The 15,994-nt window shown below is 46.2% G+C and overlaps 1 long non-coding RNA gene across 2 annotated transcripts; it reads left to right on the forward strand.

The window, feature by feature from the left end:
• Positions 1-4,156: 4,156 nt before the first annotated feature.
• On the forward strand, positions 4,157-15,029 carry LOC127919927 (uncharacterized). Of its 2 annotated transcripts, none has more exons than XR_008104547.1 (3): positions 4,157-4,607; positions 5,593-5,769; positions 14,804-15,029. It is a non-coding gene; the product is annotated as an uncharacterized LOC127919927 (long non-coding RNA). The 2 variants fall into 2 exon arrangements; XR_008104548.1 differs by lacking the exon at positions 14,804-15,029 and adding an exon at positions 11,349-11,519.
• The last annotated feature ends 965 nt before the right edge of the window (positions 15,030-15,994 follow it).

Raw genomic sequence — 15,994 nt, forward strand, 5'->3', positions numbered from 1 at the left:
GTGTTGCTGTGTTAGAACCAGATAACCAGTCCTCAGTGTTGCTGTGTTAGAACCAGATAACCAGTCCTCAGTGTTGCTGTGTTAGAACCAGATAACCAGTCCTCAGTGTTGCTGTGTTAGAACCAGATAACCAGTCCTCAGTGTTGCTGTGTTAGAACCAGATAACCAGTCCTCAGTGTTGCTGTGTTAGAACCAGATAACCAGTCCTCAGTGTTGCTGTGTTAGAACCAGATAACCAGTCCTCAGTGTTGCTGTGTTAGAACCAGATAACCAGTCCTCAGTGTTGCTGTGTTAGAACCAGATAACCAGTCCTCAGTGTTGCTGTGTTAGAACCAGATAACCAGTCCTCAGTGTTGCTGTGTTAGAACCAGATAACCAGTCCTCAGTGTTGCTGTGTTAGAACCAGATAACCAGTCCTCAGTGTTGCTGTGTTAGAACCAGATAACCAGTCCTCAGTGTTGCTGTGTTAGAACCAGATAACCAGTCCTCAGTGTTGCTGTGTTAGAACCAGATAACCAGTCCTCAGTGTTGCTGTGTTAGAACCAGATAACCCCGTCCTCAGTGTTGCTGTGTTAGAACCAGATAACCCCGTCCTCAGTGTTGCTGTGTTAGAACCAGATAACCCAGTCCTCAGTGTTGCTGTGTTAGAACCAGATAACCAGTCCTCAGTGTTGCTGTGTTAGAACCAGTCCTCAGTGTTGCTGTGTTAGAACCAGATCCAGTCCAGTGTTGCTGTGTTAGAACCAGATAACCAGTCCTCAGTGTTGCTGTGTTAGAACCAGATAACCAGTCCTCAGTGTTGCTGTGTTAGAACCAGATAACCAGTCCTCAGTGTTGCTGTGTTAGAACCAGATAACCAGTCCTCAGTGTTGCTGTGTTAGAACCAGATAACCAGTCCTCAGTGTTGCTGTGTTAGAACCAGATAACCAGTCCTCAGTGTTGCTGTGTTAGAACCAGATAACCAGTCCTCAGTGTTGCTGTGTTAGAACCAGATAACCAGTCCTCAGTGTTGCTGTGTTAGAACCAGATAACCAGTCCTCAGTGTTGCTGTGTTAGAACCAGATAACCAGTCCTCAGTGTTGCTGTGTTAGAACCAGATAACCAGTCCTCAGTGTTGCTGTGTTAGAACCAGATAACCAGTCCTCATAACCAGATAACCAGTCCTCAGTGTTGCTGTGTTAGAACCAGATAACCAGTCCTCAGTGTTGCTGTGTTAGAACCAGATAACCAGTCCTCAGTGTTGCTGTGTTAGAACCAGATAACCAGTCCTCAGTGTTGCTGTGTTAGAACCAGATAACCAGTCCTCAGTGTTGCTGTGTTAGAACCAGATAACCAGTCCTCAGTGTTGCTGTGTTAGAACCAGATAACCAGTCCTCAGTGTTGCTGTGTTAGAACCAGATAACCAGTCCTCAGTGTTGCTGTGTTAGAACCAGATAACCAGTCCTCAGTGTTGCTGTGTTAGAACCAGATAACCAGTCCTCAGTGTTGCTGTGTTAGAACCAGATAACCAGTCCTCAGTGTTGCTGTGTTAGAACCAGATAACCAGTCCTCAGTGTTGCTGTGTTAGAACCAGATAAGTCCCAGTGTGCTGTGTTAGAACCCAGTCCTCAGTGTTGCTGTGTTAGAACCAGATAACCAGTCCTCAGTGTTGCTGTGTTAGAACCAGATAACCAGTCCTCAGTGTTGCTGTGTTAGAACCAGATAACCAGTCCTCAGTGTTGCTGTGTTAGAACCAGATAACCAGTCCTCAGTGTTGCTGTGTTAGAACCAGATAACCAGTCCTCAGTGTTGCTGTGTTAGAACCAGATAACCAGTCCTCAGTGTTGCTGTGTTAGAACCAGATAACCAGTCCTCAGTGTTGCTGTGTTAGAACCAGATAACCAGTCCTCAGTGTTGCTGTGTTAGAACCAGATAACCAGTCCTCAGTGTTGCTGTGTTAGAACCAGATAACCAGTCCTCAGTGTTGCTGTGTTAGAACCAGATAACCAGTCCTCAGTGTTGCTGTGTTAGAACCAGATAACCAGTCCTCAGTGTTGCTGTGTTAGAACCAGATAACCAGTCCTCAGTGTTGCTGTGTTAGAACCAGATAACCAGTCCTCAGTGTTGCTGTGTTAGAACCAGTCCTCATAACCAGTCCTCAGTGTTGCTGTGTTAGAACCAGATAACCAGTCCTCAGTGTTGCTGTGTTAGAACCAGATAACCAGTCCTCAGTGTTGCTGTGTTAGAACCAGATAACCAGTCCTCAGTGTTGCTGTGTTAGAACCAGATAACCAGTCCTCAGTGTTGCTGTGTTAGAACCAGATAACCAGTCCTCAGTGTTGCTGTGTTAGAACCAGATAACCAGTCCTCAGTGTTGCTGTGTTAGAACCAGATAACCAGTCCTCAGTGTTGCTGTGTTAGAACCAGATAACAGTGTTGCTGTGTTCCAGATCAGTCCTCAGTGTTGCTGTGTTAGAACCAGATAACCAGTCCTCAGTGTTGCTGTGTTAGAACCAGATAACCAGTCCTCAGTGTTGCTGTGTTAGAACCAGATAACCAGTCCTCAGTGTTGCTGTGTTAGAACCAGATAACCAGTCCTCAGTGTTGCTGTGTTAGAACCAGATAACCAGTCCTCAGTGTTGCTGTGTTAGAACCAGATAACCAGTCCTCAGTGTTGCTGTGTTAGAACCAGATAACCAGTCCTCAGTGTTGCTGTGTTAGAACCAGATAACCAGTCCTCAGTGTTGCTGTGTTAGAACCAGATAACCAGTCCTCAGTGTTGCTGTGTTAGAACCAGATAACCAGTCCTCAGTGTTGCTGTGTTAGAACCAGATAACCAGTCCTCAGTGTTGCTGTGTTAGAACCAGATAACCAGTCCTCAGTGTTGCTGTGTTAGAACCAGATAACCAGTCCTCAGTGTTGCTGTGTTAGAACCAGATAACCCAGTCCTCAGTGTTGCTGTGTTAGAAGATAACCAGTCCTCAGATAGAACCAGATAACCAGTCCTCAGTGTTGCTGTGTTAGAACCAGATAACCAGTCCTCAGTGTTGCTGTGTTAGAACCAGATAACCAGTCCTCAGTGTTGCTGTGTTAGAACCAGATAACCAGTCCTCAGTGTTGCTGTGTTAGAACCAGTCCTCAGTGTTGCTGTGTTAACCAGATAAGTCCTCAGTGTTGCTGTGTTAGAACCAGATAACCAGTCCTCAGTGTTGCTGTGTTAGAACCAGATAACCAGTCCTCAGTGTTGCTGTGTTAGAACCAGATAACCCAGTCCTCAGTGTTGCTGTGTTAGAACCAGATAAGTCCCAGTGTTGCTGTGTTAGAACCAGATAACCAGTCCTCAGTGTTGCTGTGTTAGAACCAGATAACCAGTCCTCAGTGTTGCTGTGTTAGAACCAGATAACCAGTCCTCAGTGTTGCTGTGTTAGAACCAGATAACCAGTCCTCAGTGTTGCTGTGTTAGAACCAGATAACCAGTCCTCAGTGTTGCTGTGTTAGAACCAGATAACCAGTCCTCAGTGTTGCTGTGTTAGAACCAGATAACCAGTCCTCAGTGTTGCTGTGTTAGAACCAGATAACCAGTCCTCAGTGTTGCTGTGTTAGAACCAGATAACCAGTCCTCAGTGTTGCTGTGTTAGAACCAGATAACCAGTCCTCAGTGTTGCTGTGTTAGAACCAGATAACCAGTCCTCAGTGTTGCTGTGTTAGAACCAGATAACCAGTCCTCAGTGTTGCTGTGTTAGAACCAGATAACCAGTCCTCAGTTGTTAGAACCAGATAACCAGTCCTCAGTGTTGCTGTGTTAGAACCAGATAACCAGTCCTCAGTGTTGCTGTGTTAGAACCAGATAACCAGTCCTCAGTGTTGCTGTGTTAGAACCAGATAACCAGTCCTCAGTGTTGCTGTGTTAGAACCAGATAACCAGTCCTCAGTGTTGCTGTGTTAGAACCAGATAACCAGTCCTCAGTGTTGCTGTGTTAGAACCAGATAACCAGTCCTCAGTGTTGCTGTGTTAGAACCAGATAACCAGTCCTCAGTGTTGCTGTGTTAGAACCAGATAACCAGTCCTCAGTGTTGCTGTGTTAGAACCAGAACCAGTCCTCAGATAACCCAGTCCTCAGTGTTGCTGTGTTAGAACCAGATAACCCTCAGTGTTGTGTTAGAACCAGATCCTCAGTGTTGCTGTGTTAGAACCAGATAACCAGTCCTCGGTGTTGCTGTGTTAGAACCAGATAACCAGTCCTCAGTGTTGCTGTGTTAGAACCAGATAACCAGTCCTCAGTGTTGCTGTGTTAGAACCAGATAACCAGTCCTCAGTGTTGCTGTGTTAGAACCAGATAACCAGTCCTCAGTGTTGCTGTGTTAGAACCAGATAACCCCGTCCTCAGTGTTGCTGTGTTAGAACCAGATAACCAGTCCTCAGTGTTGCTGTGTTAGAACCAGATAACCCCGTCCTCAGTGTTGCTGTGTTAGAACCAGATAACCAGTCCTCAGTGTTGCTGTGTTAGAACCAGATAACCAGTCCTCAGTGTTGCTGTGTTAGAACCAGATAACCAGTCCTCAGTGTTGCTGTGTTAGAACCAGATAACCAGTCCTCAGTGTTGCTGTGTTAGAACCAGATAACCCCAGTCCTCAGTGTTGCTGTGTTAGAACCAGATAGTGTTGCTGTGTTAGAACCAGTCCTCAGTGTTGCTGTGTTAGAACCAGATAACCAGTCCTCAGTGTTGCTGTGTTAGAACCAGATAACCCAGTCCTCAGTGTTGCTGTGTTAGAACCAGATAACCAGTCCTCAGTGTTGCTGTGTTAGAACCAGATAACCAGTCCTCAGTGTTGCTGTGTTAGAACCAGATAACCAGTCCTCAGTGTTGCTGTGTTAGAACCAGATAACCAGTCCTCAGTGTTGCTGTGTTAGAACCAGATAACCAGTCCTCAGTGTTGCTGTGTTAGAACCAGATAAGTGTTGCTGTGTTAGAACCAGTCCTCAGTGTTGCTGTGTTAGAACCAGATAACCAGTCCTCAGTGTAGAACCAGATAACCAGCTGTGTTAGAACCAGATAACCAGTCCTCAGTGTTGCTGTGTTAGAACCAGATAACCAGTCCTCAGTGTTGCTGTGTTAGAACCAGATAACCAGTCCTCAGTGTTGCTGTGTTAGAACCAGATAACCAGTCCTCAGTGTTGCTGTGTTAGAACCAGATAACCCGTCCTCAGTGTTGTGTTAGAACCAGATAACCAGTCCTCAGTGTTGCTGTGTTAGAACCAGATCCTCAGTGTTGCTGTGTTAGAACCAGATAACCAGTCCTCAGTGTTGCTGTGTTAGAACCAGATAACCAGTCCTCAGTGTTGCTGTGTTAGAACCAGATAACCAGTCCTCAGTGTTGCTGTGTTAGAACCAGATAACCAGTCCTCAGTGTTGCTGTGTTAGAACCAGATAACCAGTCCTCAGTGTTGCTGTGTTAGAACCAGATAACCAGTCCTCAGTGTTGCTGTGTTAGAACCAGATAACCAGTCCTCAGTGTTGCTGTGTTAGAACCAGATAACCAGTCCTCAGTGTTGCTGTGTTAGAACCAGATAACCCCGTCCTCAGTGTTGCTGTGTTAGAACCAGATAACCAGTCCTCAGTGTTGCTGTGTTAGAACCAGATAACCCCGTCCTCAGTGTTGCTGTGTTAGAACCAGATAACCAGTCCTCAGTGTTGCTGTGTTAGAACCAGATAACCAGTCCTCAGTGTTGCTGTGTTAGAACCAGATAACCAGTCCTCAGTGTTGCTGTGTTAGAACCAGATAACCCCAGTCCTCAGTGTTGCTGTGTTAGAACCAGATAACCAGTCCTCCCAGTCCTCAGTGTTGCTGTGTTAGAACCAGATAACCAGTCCTCAGTGTTGCTGTGTTAGAACCAGATAACCAGTCCTCAGTGTTGCTGTGTTAGAACCAGATAACCAGTCCTCAGTGTTGCTGTGTTAGAACCAGATAACCAGTCCTCAGTGTTGCTGTGTTAGAACCAGATCAACCCGTCCTCAGGCTTGCTGTGTTAGCACCAGATAACCCGTCCTCAGTGTTGCTGTGTTAGAACCAGATAACCAGTCCTCAGCGTTGCTGTGTTAGAACCAGATAACCAGTCCTCAGTGTTGCTGTGTTAGAACCAGATAACCAGTCCTCAGCGTTGCTGTGTTAGAACCAGATAACCAGTCCTCAGTGTTGCTGTGTTAGAACCAGATAACCAGTCCTCAGTGTTGCTGTGTTAGAACCAGATAACCAGTCCTCAGTGTTGCTGTGTTAGAACCAGATAACCAGTCCTCAGTGTTGCTGTGTTAGAACCAGATAACCAGTCCTCAGTGTTGCTGTGTTAGAACCAGATAACCAGTCCTCAGTGTTGCTGTGTTAGAACCAGATAACCAGTCCTCAGTGTAGAACCAGATGTCCTCTGTGTTAGAACCAGATAACCAGTCCTCAGTGTTGCTGTGTTAGAACCAGATAACCAGTCCTCAGTGTTGCTGTGTTAGAACCAGATAACCAGTCCTCAGTGTTGCTGTGTTAGAACCAGATAACCAGTCCTCAGTGTTGCTGTGTTAGAACCAGATAACCAGTCCTCAGTGTTGCTGTGTTAGAACCAGATAACCAGTCCTCAGTGTTGCTGTGTTAGAACCAGATAACCAGTCCTCAGTGTTGCTGTGTTAGAACCAGATAACCAGTCCTCAGTGTTGCTGTGTTAGAACCAGATAACCAGTCCTCAGTGTTGCTGTGTTAGAACCAGATAACCAGTCCTCAGTGTTGCTGTGTTAGAACCAGACCAGTCCTCAGTGTTGCTGTGTTAGAACCAGATAACCAGTCCTCAGTGTTGCTGTGTTAGAACCAGATAACCAGTCCTCAGTGTTGCTGTGTTAGAACCAGATAACCAGTCCTCAGTGTTGCTGTGTTAGAACCAGATAACCCAGTCCTCAGTGTTGCTGTGTTAGAACCAGATAACCAGTCCTCAGTGTTGCTGTGTTAGAACCAGATAACCAGTCCTCAGTGTTGCTGTGTTAGAACCAGATAACCAGTCCTCAGTGTTGCTGTGTTAGAACCAGATAACCAGTCCTCAGTGTTGCTGTGTTAGAACCAGATAACCAGTCCTCAGTGTTGCTGTGTTAGAACCAGATAACCAGTCCTCAGTGTTGCTGTGTTAGAACCAGATAACCAGTCCTCAGTGTTGCTGTGTTAGAACCAGATAACCAGTCCTCAGTGTTGCTGTGTTAGAACCAGATAACCAGTCCTCAGTGTTGCTGTGTTAGAACCAGATAACCAGTCCTCAGTGTTGCTGTGTTAGAACCAGATAACCAGTCCTCAGTGTTGCTGTGTTAGAACCAGATAACCAGTCCTCAGTGTTGCTGTGTTAGAACCAGATAACCAGTCCTCAGTGTTGCTGTGTTAGAACCAGATAACCAGTCCTCAGTGTTGCTGTGTTAGAACCAGATAACCAGTCCTCAGTGTTGCTGTGTTAGAACCAGATAACCAGTCCTCAGTGTTGCTGTGTTAGAACCAGATAACCAGTCCTCAGTGTTGCTGTGTTAGAACCAGATAACCAGTCCTCAGTGTTGCTGTGTTAGAACCAGATAACCAGTCCTCAGTGTTGCTGTGTTAGAACCAGATAACCAGTCCTCAGTGTTGCTGTGTTAGAACCAGATAACCAGTCCTCAGTGTTGCTGTGTTAGAACCAGATAACCAGTCCTCAGTGTTGCTGTGTTAGAACCAGATAACCAGTCCTCAGTGTTGCTGTGTTAGAACCAGATAACCAGTCCTCAGTGTTGCTGTGTTAGAACCAGATAACCCCGTCCTCAGTGTTGCTGTGTTAGAACCAGATAACCAGTCCTCAGTGTTGCTGTGTTAGAACCAGATAACCAGTCCTCAGTGTTGCTGTGTTAGAACCAGATAACCAGTCCTCAGTGTTGCTGTGTTAGAACCAGATAACCAGTCCTCAGTGTTGCTGTGTTAGAACCAGATAACCCCGTCCTCAGTGTTGCTGTGTTAGAACCAGATAACCAGTCCTCAGTGTTGCTGTGTTAGAACCAGATAACCAGTCCTCAGTGTTGCTGTGTTAGAACCAGATAACCAGTCCTCAGTGTTGCTGTGTTAGAACCAGATAACCAGTCCTCAGTGTTGCTGTGTTAGAACCAGATAACCAGTCCTCAGTGTTGCTGTGTTAGAACCAGATAACCAGTCCTCAGTGTTGCTGTGTTAGAACCAGATAACCAGTCCTCAGTGTTGCTGTGTTAGAACCAGATAACCAGTCCTCAGTGTTGCTGTGTTAGAACCAGATAACCAGTCCTCAGTGTTGCTGTGTTAGAACCAGATAACCAGTCCTCAGTGTTGCTGTGTTAGAACCAGATAACCAGTCCTCAGTGTTGCTGTGTTAGAACCAGATAACCAGTCCTCAGTGTTGCTGTGTTAGAACCAGATAACCAGTCCTCAGTGTTGCTGTGTTAGAACCAGATAACCAGTCCTCAGTGTTGCTGTGTTAGAACCAGATAACCAGTCCTCAGTGTTGCTGTGTTAGAACCAGATAACCAGTCCTCAGTGTTGCTGTGTTAGAACCAGATAACCAGTCCTCAGTGTTGCTGTGTTAGAACCAGATAACCCCGTCCTCAGTGTTGCTGTGTTAGAACCAGATAACCAGTCCTCAGTGTTGCTGTGTTAGAACCAGATAACCAGTCCTCAGTGTTGCTGTGTTAGAACCAGATAACCAGTCCTCAGTGTTGCTGTGTTAGAACCAGATAACCAGTCCTCAGTGTTGCTGTGTTAGAACCAGATAACCAGTCCTCAGTGTTGCTGTGTTAGAACCAGATAACCAGTCCTCAGTGTTGCTGTGTTAGAACCAGATAACCAGTCCTCAGTGTTGCTGTGTTAGAACCAGATAACCCAGTCCTCAGTGTTGCTGTGTTAGAACCAGATAACCAGTCCTCAGTGTTGCTGTGTTAGAACCAGATAACCAGTCCTCAGTGTTGCTGTGTTAGAACCAGATAACCAGTCCTCAGTGTTGCTGTGTTAGAACCAGATAACCAGTCCTCAGTGTTGCTGTGTTAGAACCAGATAAGTAGAACCAGATCAGTGTTGCTGTGTTAGAACCAGATAACCAGTCCTCAGTGTTGCTGTGTTAGAACCAGATAACCAGTCCTCAGTGTTGCTGTGTTAGAACCAGATAACCAGTCCTCAGTGTTGCTGTGTTAGAACCACAGTGTTGCTGTGTTAGAACCAGATAACCAGTCCTCAGTGTTGCTGTGTTAGAACCAGATAACCAGTCCTCAGTGTTGCTGTGTTAGAACCAGATAACCAGTCCTCAGTGTTGCTGTGTTAGAACCAGATAACCAGTCCTCAGTGTTGCTGTGTTAGAACCAGATAACCAGTCCTCAGTGTTGCTGTGTTAGAACCAGATAACCAGTCCTCAGTGTTGCTGTGTTAGAACCAGATAACCAGTCCTCAGTGTTGCTGTGTTAGAACCAGATAACCAGTCCTCAGTGTTGCTGTGTTAGAACCAGATAACCAGTCCTCAGTGTTGCTGTGTTAGAACCAGATAACCAGTCCTCAGTGTTGCTGTGTTAGAACCAGATAACCAGTCCTCAGTGTTGCTGTGTTAGAACCAGATAACCAGTCCTCCTCAGTGTTGCTGTGTTAGAACCAGATAACCCCAGTCCTCAGTGTTGCTGTGTTAGAACCAGATAACCAGTCCTCAGTGTTGCTGTGTTAGAACCAGATAACCAGTCCTCAGTGTTGCTGTGTTAGAACCAGATAACCCAGTCCTCAGTGTTGCTGTGTTAGAACCAGATAACCAGTCCTCAGTGTTGCTGTGTTAGAACCAGATAACCAGTCCTCAGTGTTGCTGTGTTAGAACCAGATAACCCGTCCTCAGTGTTGCTGTGTTAGAACCAGATAACCAGTCCTCAGTGTTGCTGTGTTAGAACCAGATAACCAGTCCTCAGTGTTGCTGTGTTAGAAGAACTCAGATAACCAGATCCAGTCCTCAGTGTTGCTGTGTTAGAACCAGATAACCAGTCCTCAGTGTTGCTGTGTTAGAACCAGATAACCAGTCCTCAGTGTTGCTGTGTTAGAACCAGATAACCAGTCCTCAGTGTTGCTGTGTTAGAACCAGATAACCAGTCCTCAGTGTTGCTGTGTTAGAACCAGATAACCCCGTCCTCAGTGTTGCTGTGTTAGAACCAGATAACCAGATAACCAGTCCTCAGTGTTGCTGTGTTAGAACCAGATAACCAGTCCTCAGTGTTGCTGTGTTAGAACCAGATAACCAGTCCTCAGTGTTGCTGTGTTAGAACCAGATAACCAGTCCTCAGTGTTGCTGTGTTAGAACCAGATAACCAGTCCTCAGTGTTGCTGTGTTAGAACCAGATAACCTCGTCCTCAGTGTTGCTGTGTTAGAACCAGATAACCAGTCCTCAGTGTTGCTGTGTTAGAACCAGATAACCAGTCCTCAGTGTTGCTGTGTTAGAACCAGATAACCAGTCCTCAGTGTTGCTGTGTTAGAACCAGATAACCAGTCCTCAGTGTTGCTGTGTTAGAACCAGATAACCAGTCCTCAGTGTTGCTGTGTTAGAACCAGATAACCAGTCCTCAGTGTTGCTGTGTTAGAACCAGATAACCAGTCCTCAGTGTTGCTGTGTTAGAACCAGATAACCCTGTGTTAGAACCAGATAACCAGTCCTCAGTGTTGCTGATGTTAGAACCAGATAACCAGTCCTCAGTGTTGCTGTGTTAGAACCAGATAACCAGTCCTCAGTGTTGCTGTGTTAGAACCAGATAACCAGTCCTCAGTGTTGCTGTGTTAGAACCAGATAACCAGTCCTCAGTGTTGCTGATGTTAGTTAGAACCAGATAACCAGTCCTCAGTGTTGCTGTGTTAGAACCAGATAACCAGTCCTCAGTGTTGCTGTGTTAGAACCAGATAACCAGTCCTCAGTGTTGCTGTGTTAGAACCAGATAACCAGTCCTCAGTGTTGCTGTGTTAGAACCAGATAACCAGTCCTCAGTGTTGCTGTGTTAGAACCAGATAACCCAGTCCTCAGTGTTGCTGTGTTAGAACCAGATAACCAGTCCTCAGTGTTGCTGTGTTAGAACCAGATAACCAGTCCCCAGTGTTGCTGTGTTAGAACCAGATAACCCCGTCCTCAGTGTTGCTGTGTTAGAACCAGATAACCAGTCCTCAGTGTTGCTGTGTTAGAACCAGATAACCAGTCCTCAGTGTAACCAGTCCTCAGTGTTGCTGTGTTAGAACCAGATAACCAGTCCTCAGTGTTGCTGTGTTAAACCAGATAACCAGTCAGTGTTGCTGTGTTAGAACCAGATAACCAGTCCTCAGTGTTGCTGTGTTAGAACCAGATAACCAGTCCTCAGTGTTGCTGTGTTAGAACCAGATAACCCCGTCCTCAGTGTTGCTGTGTTAGAACCAGATAACCAGTCCTCAGTGTTGCTGTGTTAGAACCAGATAACCAGTCCTCAGTGTTGCTGTGTTAGAACCAGATAACCAGTCCTCAGTGTTGCTGTGTTAGAACCAGATAACCCCGTCCTCAGTGTTGCTGTGTTAGAACCAGATAACCAGTCCTCAGTGTTGCTGTGTTAGAACCAGATAACCAGTCCTCAGTGTTGCTGTGTTAGAACCAGATAACCAGTCCTCAGTGTTGCTGTGTTAGAACCAGATAACCAGTCCTCAGTGTTGCTGTGTTAGAACCAGATAACCAGTCCCTAGAACCAGATGTTGTTGCTGTGTTAGAACCAGATAACCAGTCCTCAGTGTTGCTGTGTTAGAACCAGATAACCAGTCCTCAGTGTTGCTGTGTTAGAACCAGATAACCAGTCCTCAGTGTTGCTGTGTTAGAACCAGATAACCAGTCCTCAGTGTTGCTGTGTTAGAACCAGATAACCAGTCCTCAGTGTTGCTGTGTTAGAACCAGATAACCAGTCCTCAGTGTTGCTGTGTTAGAACCAGATAACCAGTCCTCAGTGTTGCTGTGTTAGAACCAGATAACCAGTCCTCAGTGTTGCTGTGTTAGAACCAGATAACCAGATAAGTCCTCAGTGTTGCTGTGTTAGAACCAGATAACCAGTCCTCAGTGTTGCTGTGTTAGTGTTGCTGTGTTAGAACCAGATAACCAGTCCTCAGTGTTGCTGTGTTAGAACCAGATAACCAGTCCTCAGTGTTGCTGTGTTAGAACCAGATAACCAGTCCTCAGTGTTGCTGTGTTAGAACCAGATAACCAGTCCTCAGTGTTGCTGTGTTAGAACCAGATAACCAGTCCTCAGTGTTGCTGTGTTAGAACCAGATAACCAGTCCTCAGTGTTGCTGTGTTAGAACCAGATAACCAGTCCTCAGTGTTGCTGTGTTAGAACCAGATAACCCGTCCTCAGTGTTGCTGTGTTAGAACCAGATAACCAGTCCTCAGTGTTGCTGTGTTAGAACCAGATAACCAGTCCTCAGTGTTGCTGTGTTAGAACCAGATAAAGTCCTCAGTGTTGCTGTGTTAGAACCAGATAACCAGTCCTCAGTGTTGCTGTGTTAGAACCAGATAACCAGTCCTCCAGTTAGAACCAGATAACCAGTCCTCAGTGTTGCTGTGTTAGAACCAGATAACCAGTCCTCAGTGTTGCTGTGTTAGAACCAGATAACCAGTCCTCAGTGTTGCTGTGTTAGAACCAGATAACCAGTCCTCAGTGTTGCTGTGTTAGAACCAGATAACCAGTCCTCAGTGTTGCTGTGTTAGAACCAGATAACCAGTCCTCAGTGTTGCTGTGTTTAGAACCAGATAACCAGTCCTCAGTGTTGCTGTGTTAGAACCAGATAACCAGTCCTCAGTGTTGCTGTGTTAGAACCAGATAACCAGTCCTCAGTGTTGCTGTGTTAGAACCAGATAACCAGTCCTCCCAGTGTTGCTGTGTTAGAACCAGATAACCAGTCCTCAGTGTTGCTGTGTTAGAACCAGATAACCAGTCCTCAGTGTTGCTGTGTTAGAACCAGATAACCAGTCCTCAGTGTTGCTGTGTTAGAACCAGATAACCAGTCCTCAGTGTTGCTGTGTTAGAACCAGATAACCAGTCCTCAGTGTTGCTGTGTTAGAACCAGATAACCAGTCCTCAGTGTTGCTGTGTTAGAACCAGATAACCAGTCCTCAGTGTTGCTGTGTTAGAACCAGATAACCAGTCCTCAGTGTTGCTGTGTTAGAACCAGATAACCAGTCCTCAGTGTTGCTGTGTTAGAACCAGATAACCCAGTCCTCAGTGTTGCTGTGTTAGAACCAGATAACCAGTCCTCAGTGTTGCTGTGTTAGATAACCAGTCCTCAGTGTTGCTGTGTTAGAACCAGATAACCAGTCCTCAGTGTTGCTGTGTTAGAACCAGATAACCAGTCCCAGAGAACCAGATAACCAGTCCTCAGTGTTGCTGTGTTAGAACCAGATAACCCCGTCCTCAGTGTTGCTGTGTTAGAACCAGATAACCAGTCCTCAGTGTTGCTGTGTTAGAACCAGATAACCCCGTCCTCAGTGTTGCTGTGTTAGAACCAGATAACCAGTCCTCAGTGTTGCTGTGTTAGAACCAGATAACCCCGTCCTCAGTGTTGCTGTGTTAGAACCAGATAACCAGTCCTCAGTGTTGCTGTGTTAGAACCAGATAACCAGTCCTCAGTGTTGCTGTGTTAGAACCAGATAACCAGTCCTCAGTGTTGCTGTGTTAGAACCAGATAACCCCGTCCTCAGTGTTGCTGTGTTAGAACCAGATAACCAGTCCTCAGTGTTGCTGTGTTAGAACCAGATAACCCAGTCCTCAGTGTTGCTGTGTTAGAACCAGATAACCAGTCCTCAGTGTTGCTGTGTTAGAACCAGATAACCCCGTCCTCAGTGTTGCTGTGTTAGAACCAGATAACCAGTAACCCCTCAGTGTTGCTGTGTTAGAACCAGATAACCAGTCCTCAGTGTTGCTGTGTTAGAACCAGAACCAGATAACCCCAGTCCTCAGTGTTGCTGTGTTAGAACCAGATAACCAGTCCTCAGTGTTGCTGTGTTAGAACCAGATAACCAGTCCTCAGTGTTGCTGTGTTAGAACCAGATAACCAGTCCTCAGTGTTGCTGTGTTAGAACCAGATAACCAGTCCTCAGTGTTGCTGTGTTAGAACCAGATAACCAGTCCTCAGTGTTGCTGTGTTAGAACCAGATAACCAGTCCTCAGTGTTGCTGTGTTAGAACCAGATAACCAGTCCTCAGTGTTGCTGTGTTAGAACCAGATAACCAGTCCTCAGTGTTGCTGTGTTAGAACCAGATAACCAGTCCTCAGTGTTGCTGTGTTAGAACCAGATAACCAGTCCTCAGTGTTGCTGTGTTAGAACCAGATAACCAGTCCTCAGTGTTGCTGTGTTAGAACCAGATAACCAGTCCTCAGTGTTGCTGTGTTAGAACCAGATAACCCCGTCCTCAGTGTTGCTGTGTTAGAACCAGATAACCAGTCCTCAGTGTTGCTGTGTTAGAACCAGATAACCCCGTCCTCAGTGTTGCTGTGTTAGAACCAGATAACCAGTCCTCAGTGTTGCTGTGTTAGAACCAGATAACCAGTCCTCAGTGTTGCTGTGTTAGAACCAGATAACCAGTCCTCAGTGTTGCTGTGTTAGAACCAGATAACCAGTCCTCAGTGTTGCTGTGTTAGAACCAGATAACCAGTCCTCAGTGTTGCTGTGTTAGAACCAGATAACCAGTCCTCAGTGTTGCTGTGTTAGAACCAGATAACCAGTCCTCAGTGTTGCTGTGTTAGAACCAGATAACCAGTCCTCAGTGTTGCTGTGTTAGAACCAGATAACCAGTCCTCAGTGTTGCTGTGTTAGAACCAGATAACCCCGTCCTCAGTGTTGCTGTGTTAGAACCAGATAACCAGTCCTCAGTGTTGCTGTGTTAGAACCAGATAACCCCGTCCTCAGTGTTGCTGTGTTAGAACCAGATAACCAGTCCTCAGTGTTGCTGTGTTAGAACCAGATAACCAGATAGAATAATGAACCAGGGTCATATTCATTATGGCACAAAGTAGCAAAACGTTTTTGTGGCGGAATAGATAAAATTAACGTTTTATTATTGGACAAGTTCAAGCAGCCTCTCCCGGTTTCAGTCTGTTTTTCTCTCGATTGGTAACAAATTATTACAACCTTGTCTTCAGGTGTTGCTGCGAGAGGGAATAGGGGTGCCCAGTTTGGGACTCATACGGATAATAGTGCACTATAGGGTAGAACCAGATGGACAACAGTAGTGCACTATAGGGTCCTGGACAACAGTAGTGCACTATAGGGTCCTGGACAACAGTAGTGCACTATAGGGTCCTGGACAACAGTAGTGCACTATAGGGTCCTGGACAACAGTAGTGCGCTATAGGACCCTGGACAACAGTAGTGCACTACAGGGTCCTGGACAACAGTAGTGCCCTATAGGGTCCTGGACAACAGTAGTGCACTATAGGGTCCTGGACAACAGTAGTGCACTATAGGGCCCTGGACAACAGTAGTGCACTATAGGGCCCTGGACAACAGTAGTGCACTATAGGGCCCTGGACAACAGTAGTGCACTATAGGGTCCTGGACAACAGTAGTGCACTATAGGGTCCTGGACAACAGTAGTGCACTATAGGGCCCTGGACAACAGTAGTGCACTATAGGGTCCTGGACAACAGTAGTGCACTATAGGGTCCTGGACAACAGTAGTGCACTATAGGGCCCTGGACAACAGTAGTGCACTATAGGGCCCTGGACAACAGTAGTGCACTATAGGGTCCTGGACAACAGTAGTGCACTATAGGGCCCTGGACAACAGTAGTGCACTATAGGGTCCTGGACAACAGTAGTGCACTATAGGGTCCTGGACAACAGTAGTGCACTATAGGGCCCTTGACAACAGTAGTGCACTATAGGGTCCTGGACAACAGTAGTGCACTATAGGACCCTGGACAACAGTAGTGCACTATAGGGTCCTGGACAACAGTAGTGCACTATAGGGCCCTGGACAACAGT

Source organism: Oncorhynchus keta, unplaced genomic scaffold (assembly GCF_023373465.1).
Source record: "Oncorhynchus keta strain PuntledgeMale-10-30-2019 unplaced genomic scaffold, Oket_V2 Un_contig_17880_pilon_pilon, whole genome shotgun sequence".
Classification (NCBI taxonomy): domain Eukaryota; kingdom Metazoa; phylum Chordata; class Actinopteri; order Salmoniformes; family Salmonidae; genus Oncorhynchus; species Oncorhynchus keta.